General features: G+C 42.0%; 1 long non-coding RNA gene across 4 annotated transcripts in view; it reads left to right on the forward strand.

Annotated features, from left to right (window-relative positions):
* Positions 1-3,380: 3,380 nt before the first annotated feature.
* Gm39183 overlaps positions 3,381-12,272 on the forward strand; it is a 38,811-nt gene continuing 29,919 nt past the window's right edge. For 3 of the 4 annotated variants that reach the window (XR_870470.2, XR_870472.1, XR_870471.1), the window contains exon 1: positions 8,520-8,563. This is a non-coding gene — a long non-coding RNA (predicted gene, 39183). Of the gene's footprint in view, positions 3,461-8,519; positions 8,564-12,272 lie in introns of those variants that run through there. The other variant, XR_870473.2, reaches the window with a different exon arrangement.

The raw sequence follows: 12,272 nt of genomic DNA on the forward strand, positions 1-12,272 counted from the left end.
AAGTAGCGCCTATTTATATTAAATCTCCAAATGGCTTAATGTGTGTGGGTTCCCACCATCAGAGATTCCTGGAGTTTAGAAGGTTCAGAAGTAAATCTGTGAAATGTTTATCTTTTCATTTAAGTGCAATTTAAGAAGTGATGAAGGTCATTTTCATCTGCAAACATTCAAGAGTTTTTCAAAGGGAGTTCAGGCAAGCCACAGACATAAAATGCTCTGCTGTAAACTTGTAAGTGGTGGCGTGTCAGGTAAACGTCACCGGCACGGAGACCAGATTGCAGATGGAGAAAGAATGTTGTAGCTGGTTTCTAAACAGTCAGAAGAAACAAAAGGAGTCTAGTTTTTGTCTTGCACATCCACCCGCATCTCCTGTCTGAGGGCTTTCTTACCTGTAATACAAGACTGTTGGATCTGAGAAGTATTGTAATTATTCTAATGAAGAAGGCTATGTAGCTATACTCTGACAGATAAGTAGACCCAAGCACATGTAAGCGGTTGTGAATTGTCAGGAATTTTGTTCCATTTTGGCATCTTTAAAGTCAGGTGGTGGTCACACACAATCTTGGGCTTCTTAAGGTTTGAAATGCAAAAATTATTTTGATTTTACAAATTAGTCTGTACAATTCCATATCTGCCTAGCTATTCCAGATTATACAGAACTTTAAAAAATTCTTAAAAAAATTTTTTTTAATTATTTAATTATTAAATGTGGTGGCACCTATCTTTAATCCCAGCACTCAAAAGACATAGGCAGGCATATCTCTGTGAGTTCCAGGACAGCCTGGTCTACATAGCAAGTACTGGTACAGCCAAGGCTATATAAGAGAGTAACCCTATCTCAAAAATAGATGATAGAAGATAGATAGATAGATAGATAGATAGATAGATAGATTTTATTTATTTATTTATTTATTTACCTGCATGTATGTCTGAGCACCGTGCGTATGCAGTGCCCACAGAGTCCAGAAGAGGACATCAGGTCCCCTGAGCTGTAGTTACAGGCAGTAGTGAGCCCCTGTGTGTGTGCTGGAATGAACTCAGGTCCCCTGACAGAGCAGCACCTGCTCTTAACTGCTGAGCCATTTCTCCAGACCTGTTTTATAGTTATTGTTGTTGGGCTTTTTGTTTGTTTTTAAAAGAAATTTTAAGGTATAAGCCAGATGTGGTAGCACACACCTTTAATCCCAGTATTCAGGAGGCAGAGGCAGGTTAATCTGAGAATCTGAGGCCAGCTTGGTCTGCAGAGCAAGTTCCAGGACAGCCAAGTCTACACAGAGAAATGCTGTCTCAAAACAAGAAACAAACACCAAAAAACCCCACCAAAAACAAAAACAAAGAACTGTGTGTATGTGTGTGTGTGTGTGTCTGTCCAAGGAGGTAAGAAGAGGGCGTTGGATCCCCTGACACTGGTACAGAGAACACAGTTCATACCGTCAGGAAGAGTAGTAAGTACTCTTAACGACCAAGCTGTATTTTAAGCCCTAGTATAGTCTTTTATAGTTGAAATAATGGCCTTAGCTAAACAGCAAGTGTTGATTTAAGGGAAATTCTCATGTGTGGTGGCCCAACACCTAGGAGACAGAGTCCAGGCTGTTATTGATGAGTTTGAAGCCATTCTGGACTATATAGGGAGTTCCAGGCCAGCTTAGATTATAGAGAGACCCTGTTCTTTCTGGAGAAACTGGGGTTCCCTTTCATGAATTCTTAGCCTGATCAATAAAAGAATTTTAAAGTAGAATGGATAAAAGGAAGCTCAAGGATCATTTTATTAGAGTTTAAGGGGAACAAAAGGATAAGACAGGCAAGGTCTAAGTCTTGGAAACTGCCCAGAAGAGGAGGATGAAGAGGAAAGGGGAGGAGGAGAGGGAGGGAGGGAGGGAAGAGAGATCAAAGTAGTTAAAGTATTTATTATTCTCCCTGCTTCCTTGATGAAGGAATTGATAGCTAAGAAAGAAGAGTGGATAGGGTCAATTCCATGATCTGAGTTTTCAGCCGTTTTGTTCTAGTTTCTTCTTTAATGTTCGAATTCTAGATGCTATCTTAAAAGTAGCTTACAAAAGCCAGTATAACAATAAGGGTAGGCTGGGCCTGGTGGCACCCACCTTTAATCCCAGTATTTGGGAGGCAGAGGCAGGCAATCTCTGTGAGTTTGAGATCAGCCTGGACTTCAGAGCCAGTTCCAAGACAACCAGGGCACAGAAAAAACCCTTATCTTAAAAAAACAAAAATGATTGTAAAAATGAGAGTATTTCTTGGATGTGCTAGGGCATACTTTTAATTCCAGTGATAAAAGGGAGAAAGAATTCAAGGCTGTTCTTCACTATATAGGATTTCTAGGCTCAATAACTATGTATAGATCCTCTCTTAAAAGGAAAAAAAAAAAGATATCCAAACTGCCGTCTAGATTTTTTATCTACCCCTAGATAAACGCAACTCTAAGCCTTTATCAGAGAATACCACAGAAGCTTCACTTGTGATGGAGTAGAGTAGCCCATACAGAGAGTCACCAGTGGAGGAAGGACAGAGAATGTGACTGTGGTATGGTGTATCACCCTAACCACAAGACTCAAGGAATATGGTAGAAAAGAGCTAGAAAGAAGCCAGAGGTTGGGGGGGGAGGTGCGGGGGGAGGCAGTCAAACAGTGTCCTCTGGACATAACATGATTGATGAGCTCATGAACTCAGCACAAATGTGGTTATCCACACAAGGCATCCTTCAACATTTCATCATGGAAGGGAGAAGGGCTACTGGGACCCCACCCCTTCCTGAGGGACTATTGCTAGTTAATGGTGGCTGAGGAGAGGGTTAGGGTTAGGGTTTTCTTCACTGGTGTAGCTACTTAGAGGTTGCCCCTGCTCCAGCAAGTCATCCCCCCACCACCACCTCGTCTTACCCAGCAACCCTAGCTAAACTAACTAGCCATACACAAAGACAGGAAAACAGGATGAGAAGTAGTCGAGAACAAGACAGGTTTCCATGGGAGAAGGACAGGGTAAGACCAGGCAATGGGGATGAAAAGGACTAAAATTCATGATATACATGGATGATAACTTCAAAGAATATGGTTTTTAAAGATACATTAACAACCTATTTCTTTAATAAAGGTCAGTAGAGTCCCTTAATAATCTATTTCTTGAATAAAGGTCAGTCAGTAGAGTCCCTTCAAAGTGTGTGTCAGTCTAGAACTCAGAGTATGATGGTTTGAATAGGAATGGCTCCCATAGACTCATGTGTTTAAAGGCTTGGTCTCCAGGGAGTGGCACTATTAGGAGGTGTGGCCTTGGTGGAGTAGGTGTGTCACTGGAGGGTGGGCTTTGAGGTTTCAAATGCTCAAGCCAGGCCCACCGTCTGTCTCTCTCTTCCTGCTGCCTGCTGGTCCAGTCCTTTCTCCAGCATCATGTCTGCCAGTGTGCCACTGTCCTGCCTGCCATGACGAGAATGGACTAAAGCTCTGAACCTGTAAGCCAGCCCTGATTGTTTTTCTTATAACTAATGATAAAACACAGAGCATGGCTCTGTTCAAAAATTGCTTGTTTTGTGGTAGTCAAGTTTGAACTTAGGGCCCTGCACATGCTAGGCAACTGATCTACCACTTAGCTAGATCCCCATGGGGTCTTTGCAAGTATAATCAACATTGAGACCATATGGTAATAGGGTGACTCTTAAATCCAATGTGATATCTGTCCTTATAGGAAAAAGGGTAGTGCATCTGTCATGCATTGGCATATGCCCTTAATCTCATCACTTAGGAGAAAGAAGCAGGATTTCTGTGAGTTTGAAGCCAGCCTACTTATATAATGAGTTTCAGGACAGTCAGGGCTATATAGTGAGAGATAGTTTGCTGTGGAAAATTCTGGAAACTCGAAGAAATACTTGGAAGGAAAGGAGGAGGAAGAAGAGGAGAAAGAGGCACTCAACCATAAACACAGAGAACACTAGGTAACAGAGGTAGAAATTAAAGCTGAGGGTATTGGCTCTCGCTGTAATCCCAGAATCTGGGAGATAGCTGCAGGAAGATAAAGGCCAGCCTGGGCTACATTAGTCTAGATCTCAAAAACAAGTGCCAGATAAGATTTGACTATGCTACTACAGACCAAGATATGAATGCCAGGGATGTCAGGAGAGACGTGGAACAGGCCCATTGTTTAATACCTACCCCATCCCCCAATCCACTCTACTGACCTTGATTTTGGACTTTTGGTCTCTTGACCTATAAATAATAATAATAATAATAATAATAATAATAATATCTATTGTTTTAAGCCACTGAGTTTCTGATACTTTGTTAAATCAGTCCTTGAAACTGATATATTTCAATATATACATATATCCTATATATCTATAGAGTATGTAATTTGTTTTTATTTATTTTTATTTTCTGGGCAGGGTCTCATTGTGCACCCCAGGCTAGTCCTGGGTTTGCCATTGTCTTGCCTCAGTCTCTGAGTGCTGGGATTACCAGTAGACTCCACCACACTAACCTTGCTACTACTTAATTTAAGGAATATTTTATGGTATTATGTGGTGCATGTGAAACCATCATCTTATGATTGTTTTACACTCCATCTACATAGGAAATAACAAACTGTACCGAAAGTGTAGGTACTTGTCCTGAATTAAGTAAGCAAACACAAAGTGAGCATGAAGTCTTGGTCTTTCCAGTCCTTTCTGACTCTGTGACTCCTCCCTTTTATTTCTTTATTTCCATACGCATAAGCACTTAAATGCAGGACAGCTTAGGTGAGTTCACTTTCTCCTTCCACTTTGTGGGTTCTGGGGTTGAACCTAGGTGGTCAGGCTTGGTGGCAAGTGCCCTTATCTCTGAGCCATCTCACTGGCTCACTCTGATTTGTGTGTGTGTGTGTGTTTATGTGTGTATAGGGGGGGTGTATATGTGTATATGCACATGTCTGTGCAAATGTGCTTGCTCATTTATACAACAATGGTGGTCAGAAGTTTCTGTCAGGTTTTTTCTATTCTTCTCATCATCATCATCATCACCATTGTTGTTTTGTGTATGGTTTGTGATGTGTGGGCATTTATGGTGGTCAGAGGACAAGTGTGTGGAATTGGTTCTCAGTTTGCCAGGCCTGTGCAGCAAGCCCTTTTGCTCACTGAACCATTTAACCAGGCCTCTAACCGGCACTGATGTGGGTGCCCAAGCTGATAGAGGGTAGAATAAAAAATGAGAAATGAATAGTTTTGAAAACTTGTGTAATCAAAATTGGCATTCTCCCTGCTTAGAGGAAATGGCAAATTAGACATGTTGGAGATATCATAAAATACATAAAATTAGAATATTGAGTGTGGTAAAAACATTTACTCAGTACAATACTTGCTCAAAAATTTTCCCAGGATCTTCTTGGGCACATGTGCTAGTTGAAAAAACATTACTGAACATAAATGCAGCATCAAGTTAATATCTGAGCCAAAAAATATATTTTCTCAAGAACCCATAATGCCAAAAAAAAAGGACACACTTTTGAGAATACGACTATCTTTCTAAGCCTCATATATCTGGTGAACCTGACAAACATAATGTGGTCCGTGGGTAAATAGACTCCCAACTTTGTCACATACAAAAATCACTCGGGGTGATTCATATCCAGCCAGCTGAGCTACAACAGCTAACCAAGATCTTTTTGTTACGATGATACAGTGTAAGTAAGATTAGGGATCCGTACATAATATTCCAGTGAGGAACAAATTAGATTTAAAATCACGCTAGTGGGGCTATGGAGACGGCTCACGTATTAAAAGGCCTGTTGGGCAAATGTGGAGATCAGAGTTTGGGTTCCCAGGACCCCTGTAGAACATTGGGTGTAGCATCCTGTGCTTGTGAGCCCACGGTTGGGAGAGTGGAGACAGAAAGACTCCCTGGGGTTTGCTTGTCAGTTTTCCTGTAGTAGAGAATTTCAGGCCTTATCTCAAAAATTAAGATGTTGAGTGTTTGAGGAAGGTTGTCCTCTGGCTTCCATACATACACATATACACATGCTATGTACATATACATGTAACACACATACACATATACACGTTATATGAATATACATGTAACACACATGATGTATTAACTTGCTGACTAGAAGAGAAGCCACTACAGTCAGACATGTTTGGGTCTACCCTCGTCCTTCCCACTTGTGACTTTACTCGTGGGCTGGCTGTTTTGTTTTTGTTTTTGTTTTGTTTTTGTTTTTTAAACCAAAAACAGTCTCAGGAATTTTTGTCATGAACCTCAGCTACTCCTAGGCAATAATTATCATAATTACATGATATAAATTATTACATAATTACACATGAAATAAAACTTCTAACAAACTGTCAAGATTCCTCAGTGGCTTTAAGATATGTAATTCTTGTCTTTGTTTAACTATAGAGTCTGAAGTCCAACTGAGTGTTTAGCTTTAAGCAGGTAACAGAAAGAACCTCTTATGTGAATCTTTTTTTTTTTTTTTTTTTTGGTTTTTTGAGACAGGGTTTCTCTGTATAGTCCTGGCTGTTCTGGAATTCACTCTGTAGACCAGGCTGGCCTTGAACTCAGAAATCTGTCTGCCTCTGCCTCCCGAGTGCTGGGATTAAAGGTGTGTGCCACCACGCCCGGCCTCTCTTATGTGAATCTTAAGCTTGGAGGTTCAGCTCCTGTCCCAAACTGAAAGAAGCTAGGTATGACATAAGCCATTTTAGGGCTTAAATAGCTCTGATTTTTTTTTTTTTTTGTCTTGGTGTCTGTCACTGAGGCATTTGCCTGTAGTCAAAAGAAAAAACAATATTGTTTTTCAAATCACACTCCACTTAAAAAGTGAGGGAGGGCAGGAGATGGTCTGAGTTTAACAGAGTGGGCTGCACTTCCAAGGGATCTGAGTTCGATTCCCTGCCTCTACATCAGGAGACTCACAGCCATCTGTAACTCCCACTCCATAGGATTTGATGTCTTTTTCTGGCTTCAGAGGGTACCCACATCATGGCGAACATACATATATACACATAAATAAAACATTTTAAAAATTATGTGGAAGTGATGTTGTTCTATATTAACTAAAAATCTGTAAAAAAAAATTTAAAGTGAAGCATTTAGACTTTAAGTTGACATTACAAAGGTCTATGATTTATCCTGTCCCATTTTTGAGATAGGGTCTTGTGATCAAGTCTCGCTATTTAGCCTTGGCTAGCCTGGAACTCAGTATATGAACTAATATAGACTAGACTCAGATCTGCCTGTCTCTGTCTCCCAAGTGATGGGATTAAAGTCATGGACCACTATACCTTGATACCCTAACTTTTGCCTCTACTTTGTCTTTGAGGGGCTAGAGATATGGCTCAGTGGTTAAGAGTACATAGTTCATTCAGAGGACCTGAGTTCAAAATTTCCAGCATCCACATGAGGCAGCTCACAGCTGCTTATGACTCCAACTCCAGGGGATTCAGATACTCTGGCCTCTGTGGCACACACACACACACACTCACAACACACTCATATTCACACACACACATACATACGTATATGAATACACACACACATACACATACATGCATATTCACACACATATTCATACTCACACATACACATACACACACATGCATACTCACACATACATGAATGTACACACTAATATACACACACACATACTCTCTCTCTCTCTCTCTCTCTCTCTCTATATATATATATATATATATACACATATATATATATATATATTGAAATCAGGCATGGTGGTGCATTAATGCCAGTGCTCAGGAATCAGAGGCAGGTAGGTCTGTGGGAATTAAGACCAACCTGGTCTACATAATGAGTTCCAGGACAGCCAGAACTATACAGTGAGACCCTATCTCAAAAAACGTAGCCGAAAATTTTAAAGTCCCCAAATTCATTTAATAAATGTGAAATGAGTGCTTAGTAGATACAAGAATTTTGCTACATTTTATGAGGAAAAACTGAATATGACAAAGCTTTCCTGTCTTAAATATATTTGGGTATGAGGCAGGAGAAATTATACTCTGTGATTAGGAATGCCCTTACAGAGAACTGGGGTTCGGTTCCCAGCATCTATCTCAGGTGGCTCAGAATCACCTGACTCTAACTCTAGGGGATTCTATGCTTCTGGCTTCTGTGGGATCCCACACTCACAAATATAGGACCCCACACAAACACGCATATGCATAATGTAAGATAAATCATTTTTTGCCACTAAAATAAATCTTTTAAAAATAAAATCTATTAGGTGGCAGTAGCATTTTGCCACCATTATTGTGTATGTGTTTCCAAACTTGTTTTTGCTTCTGAGTTTGTGCATGTGTTGTTGGGACAGGCAGAGGTTGGGACCAGCCAGGGTTAGTTACACAATGAACCCCAACCTGAAAAGACAATGGATGGAAGGAAGGAAATAGGAAGGGACAGAGGGAGGGAGAGAGAGAGGGAGGGAGGGGAGGAAGAAGAAAGGAAGGAAAGGAAGGAAAGAGGGAGGGAGGGAGGGAAGGAGGGAAAGGGGGAGGAAGGAAGGAAGGAAGGAAGGAAGGAAGGAAGGAAGGAAGGAAGGAAGGAAGGAAAAGAAACGGAATGATCAGGTAAGGCTACTATCTTGTATGTGATTTTAAACATCCAGTTACTTTGTAACACATAAACGGGTTTAAAGTCTTCAGACCTGTGCGCTAACGTATCAGTGGGCCATTCAGATCCACCATTGCAGGAATGCACATGGCTTCTCTTTGCTCACTGAAAGCCGAGCAACACCTGGGAATTAAGTTCTTTGTAAAACCCTCCAAGGCAGTCCACAGAGAGTTGCGGTGATAGTTAAGGACTTCTAGCTTCGGTCAGCCTGCCCTGTCTCTCTGCACGCAAGCTGAGCGACGGCTCTTCTCACTGACCATCTGCGGTCTTAGGAAGAAGCCTGAGCAGTTGAGAGAGGGAGACAGACAAAGACTAAGAGACGGACTGATGTCTCCTGTCTATTCATTAGAAAAGGCCGAGAGTGAAGGGAATAAAGCAGAGGAGGAACCCAGGTTGCTGAGGAGAGAGAAAGAAGACAAGGAAGACAAAGGGCAAGCAAGCTGGGCTGGAAGCTGGGCTGGGAGCTGGGCTGAGCTGGGCTGGGAGCTGGGCTGGGAGCTGGGCTGGGAGCTGGGCTGGGAGCTGGGCTGGAAGCTGGGCTGGAGGAATTTCAACAGATTCTCTGTTTGTTTGCTCTGGGGGAAGGTCTACTTTACAAATGCGGTTTCCATACAAGGGTGTGGTGCCTGGTCAACAGAGGAAAGGGGAGGCGAAGCGGAGCCTCTGAGGAAGCTTTAGAGCAAGAGCAGTCAGTGGTCTACTGGAGACAATGTAGACTTCAATAGACCCGGTTCTCACCCCCACCCCCACCCTCCGCCTCCCTACCTCCCTATTCCAGAGAGTCTCTCTGGTCTCAGTTAACCAGATGGCCCTGACCTCCTGAATTCCTGGTCTCCCAAGTTCTGAGAATATAGGGATAAACCACCACAACTGCCTGAGATTCTGTCTGTCTGTCTGTCTGTCTTTTCCTCTTTGTTTGTTTATTCATTTGTTTGCTTATTTCTTTATGTAGAGAGTTTTTCTATGTAGTTCTGTCATGGAACTTGCAATGTAGACCAGGCTGGCCTAGAACTCACAGAAATCTGCCTGCCTCTGCTACCACATCTGACCTGCCTGAGATTGGTGTCTCTTAAAAGGAAGACATAAAAGAAAAAAAAAAAGATGAGGGAGCACTGCTATATTTTTTGAGGTGCACTTTGAACCCAAAGCATGTTAGGCATTCTCCCATGTGAGCAGCGAATGGCCCATGCCCGAGAGGAGCGCCCTTATGTGGAGTTGAGCAAAAATCTGATTTTGTGGTGGATTGAGGCTTGCGACATCAGGAATTTCTTCACCAGATTGTCTTTGTTCTACAGCTGCTTAGCTTGTGTGCATTTTATAGGGAATTAAACAGGACAATGGACTAAACTGATTCTAAGATTTGGATAAACATGGCAGCTGAGTAAATGCAGCCACATTTAACAGCAACAGTTTTATTAGCACTATTTAAAACCCAAACATTAAAAAATTCCTTTCCAGAGGCAGGACAGATGGCACAGCATATAAGAGCACTTACTACTCTCAAAGAGGACCTGAGTTTGATTTCAAGCACCCACATGGTGGCTCCTAAGCATCTATAGCTCTAGTCCCAAGGGATCCAGCCCCTCAGACATCCATGGGCATCAGGCATGCACATAGTACACACACATCCATGCAGGCAGAACACGCACCGATATAAAATAAATAAAACTTAAAAATATTCTTTCCATGATCACATCTTAATTTTTGGGGGGGTGGAGGGGTAGTCTTCCTATGTAGCCCTGGCTGTCTTCCAGCTTGAGACAGGCCCTCCAGTCTCCTCTGTGATTCCAAGTGTGATTATAATGACAATAAAAGCATTGTTATTTTGTTGTTATTGTATCCTTTTTGTTTTCTTTAAGACATTAATGTTTTGCTGGGTGTGGTGACTCACGCCTTTAATCCCAGCACTTGGGAGGCATAGGCAGGTGGATTTCTGAGTTCCAGGCCAACCTGGTCTACAGAGTGAGTTTCAGGACAGTCAGGGCTACACAGAGAAACCCTGTCTCGAAAAACCAAAAAAAAAAAAAAAAAAAAAAAAAGAGAGACATTAATGTTTTAAAAAAGCTTGAAGTTTAAACACAAGGAACCGTTCTTTAAGAAATAATTATTTACTTATGTTTACCTGTCTGAGTGTTTTGCCTGTGGGTACTTAAGCATGGATGTGCACCCCGTGTGTGTCCATCTGGTGATCTATAATTGGGGTTACTGGCAGTTTTGAGCCTCCATGTGGGTACTGGGAACCAAACCTGGGTGCAAGGGCAATAGTGCTTGTAACCCCTGAGCCATGGCTCCAACCCCACAGGGACGACTGTAACTCAATTATTATCTTGTATTGCCAAAACCGCCTGCACTTTTGTGACAGTTGTCTAAATCAGTGGAAGAGTTAAACGTGTGGTGGACAACATTATTTGCCTGACCAGTGGGAACAATCAAAATCATCGAAGCACTGTTCTTTCCCATTTGAGTATTTGCGCCGTCGATTGCTGCTTCTGTTTATTGGAGATCCTGCATGAGGACCTCATGTAGCCCAGGTTAAGGTGGAGCTCCTGATCTCTGGCTGGTGAGATGCTTCATTGTGATAGGACCCTGGGTATGCTAAGGCTGACAACCTGAGTTCATTTCCCAGGTCCCACAATGTGGAAAGAGAGACCTGGTAGGCAGTCTTCTGATCTCTGCGTGTGCACTGTGTCATGTACACAGCCTTACACACACCACACACACACACACACACACACACACACACACAAACACTCGTGTTTTCCTGCCTGAACCTCTCAAATGCTGGAGTGCAGACATGTGCCACCATGCCTGGTTCAAACCATTAGTCTTTCTGTACTCAATCCATACCATAGACACCAGACTCATAAAATAGAGATGTGACAAAGAACAAAATAATGGCCACCTTTTTGGGGATTCTGTTATCAACATTTTTGAGTGTCCTTTTCTTTCTTCAGACATGTCTTTATTTTCTTGCTGTGCCTGTCTTGTAATGAATGAATGTCCCTCTGCGCAGTTCTGATGCTTATGTTGCTTGTTGAGCTGACATTTTGTATGGAGGGATACTGGCGTAAGAGTGGGAGACTGGTTACATTTTGTCCCACAATATACAGCCTTAAGACACTCTGCCAAACCTGGTCAATCCCAGAACTGGAGAGGCAGAGGCAGGCTGTCTCTGAGTTCCAAGCCAGCCAGTGCTACACATTAAGATGTGTCTCAAACAAGCAAGCAAACAGACAAACAATAAATAAAGCACAGATAATGATTTCCAGCTAATTGAAAATAGCCCCTTCACGCGTAACTCAAGATCAGACTTCAACTTCTTTTTAGTTGTCACTCGTACACACGGATAAAGGTCATGAATTAAACCATATCATTGGATAAGTGTCTCCTAGACTTATTCTACTCCATATAGTGTTCTTCAGTGGGGCTATTTCTATTTTTCATTACAAGTGATCTGAAAAAAATGTAAGCCTAAGTAGGACTCAAGGTTACTGTATATATTGCCTAGGAGCTCCTGATTTTCCTGCCTCCACCCCCAGTTGTTGGGATTAGAGACATGTACCTGGTGTCTTAGGCAGGGTTCTCTAGAGTTACCGAACTTATGAAATAAATCCATAAATGAATCCATCAATCATCTATTTATCTATCTATCTATCTATCTATCTA

The sequence above is a fragment of the Mus musculus genome, chromosome 8 (assembly GCF_000001635.26).
Source record: "Mus musculus strain C57BL/6J chromosome 8, GRCm38.p6 C57BL/6J".
Classification (NCBI taxonomy): Eukaryota; Metazoa; Chordata; class Mammalia; order Rodentia; family Muridae; genus Mus; species Mus musculus.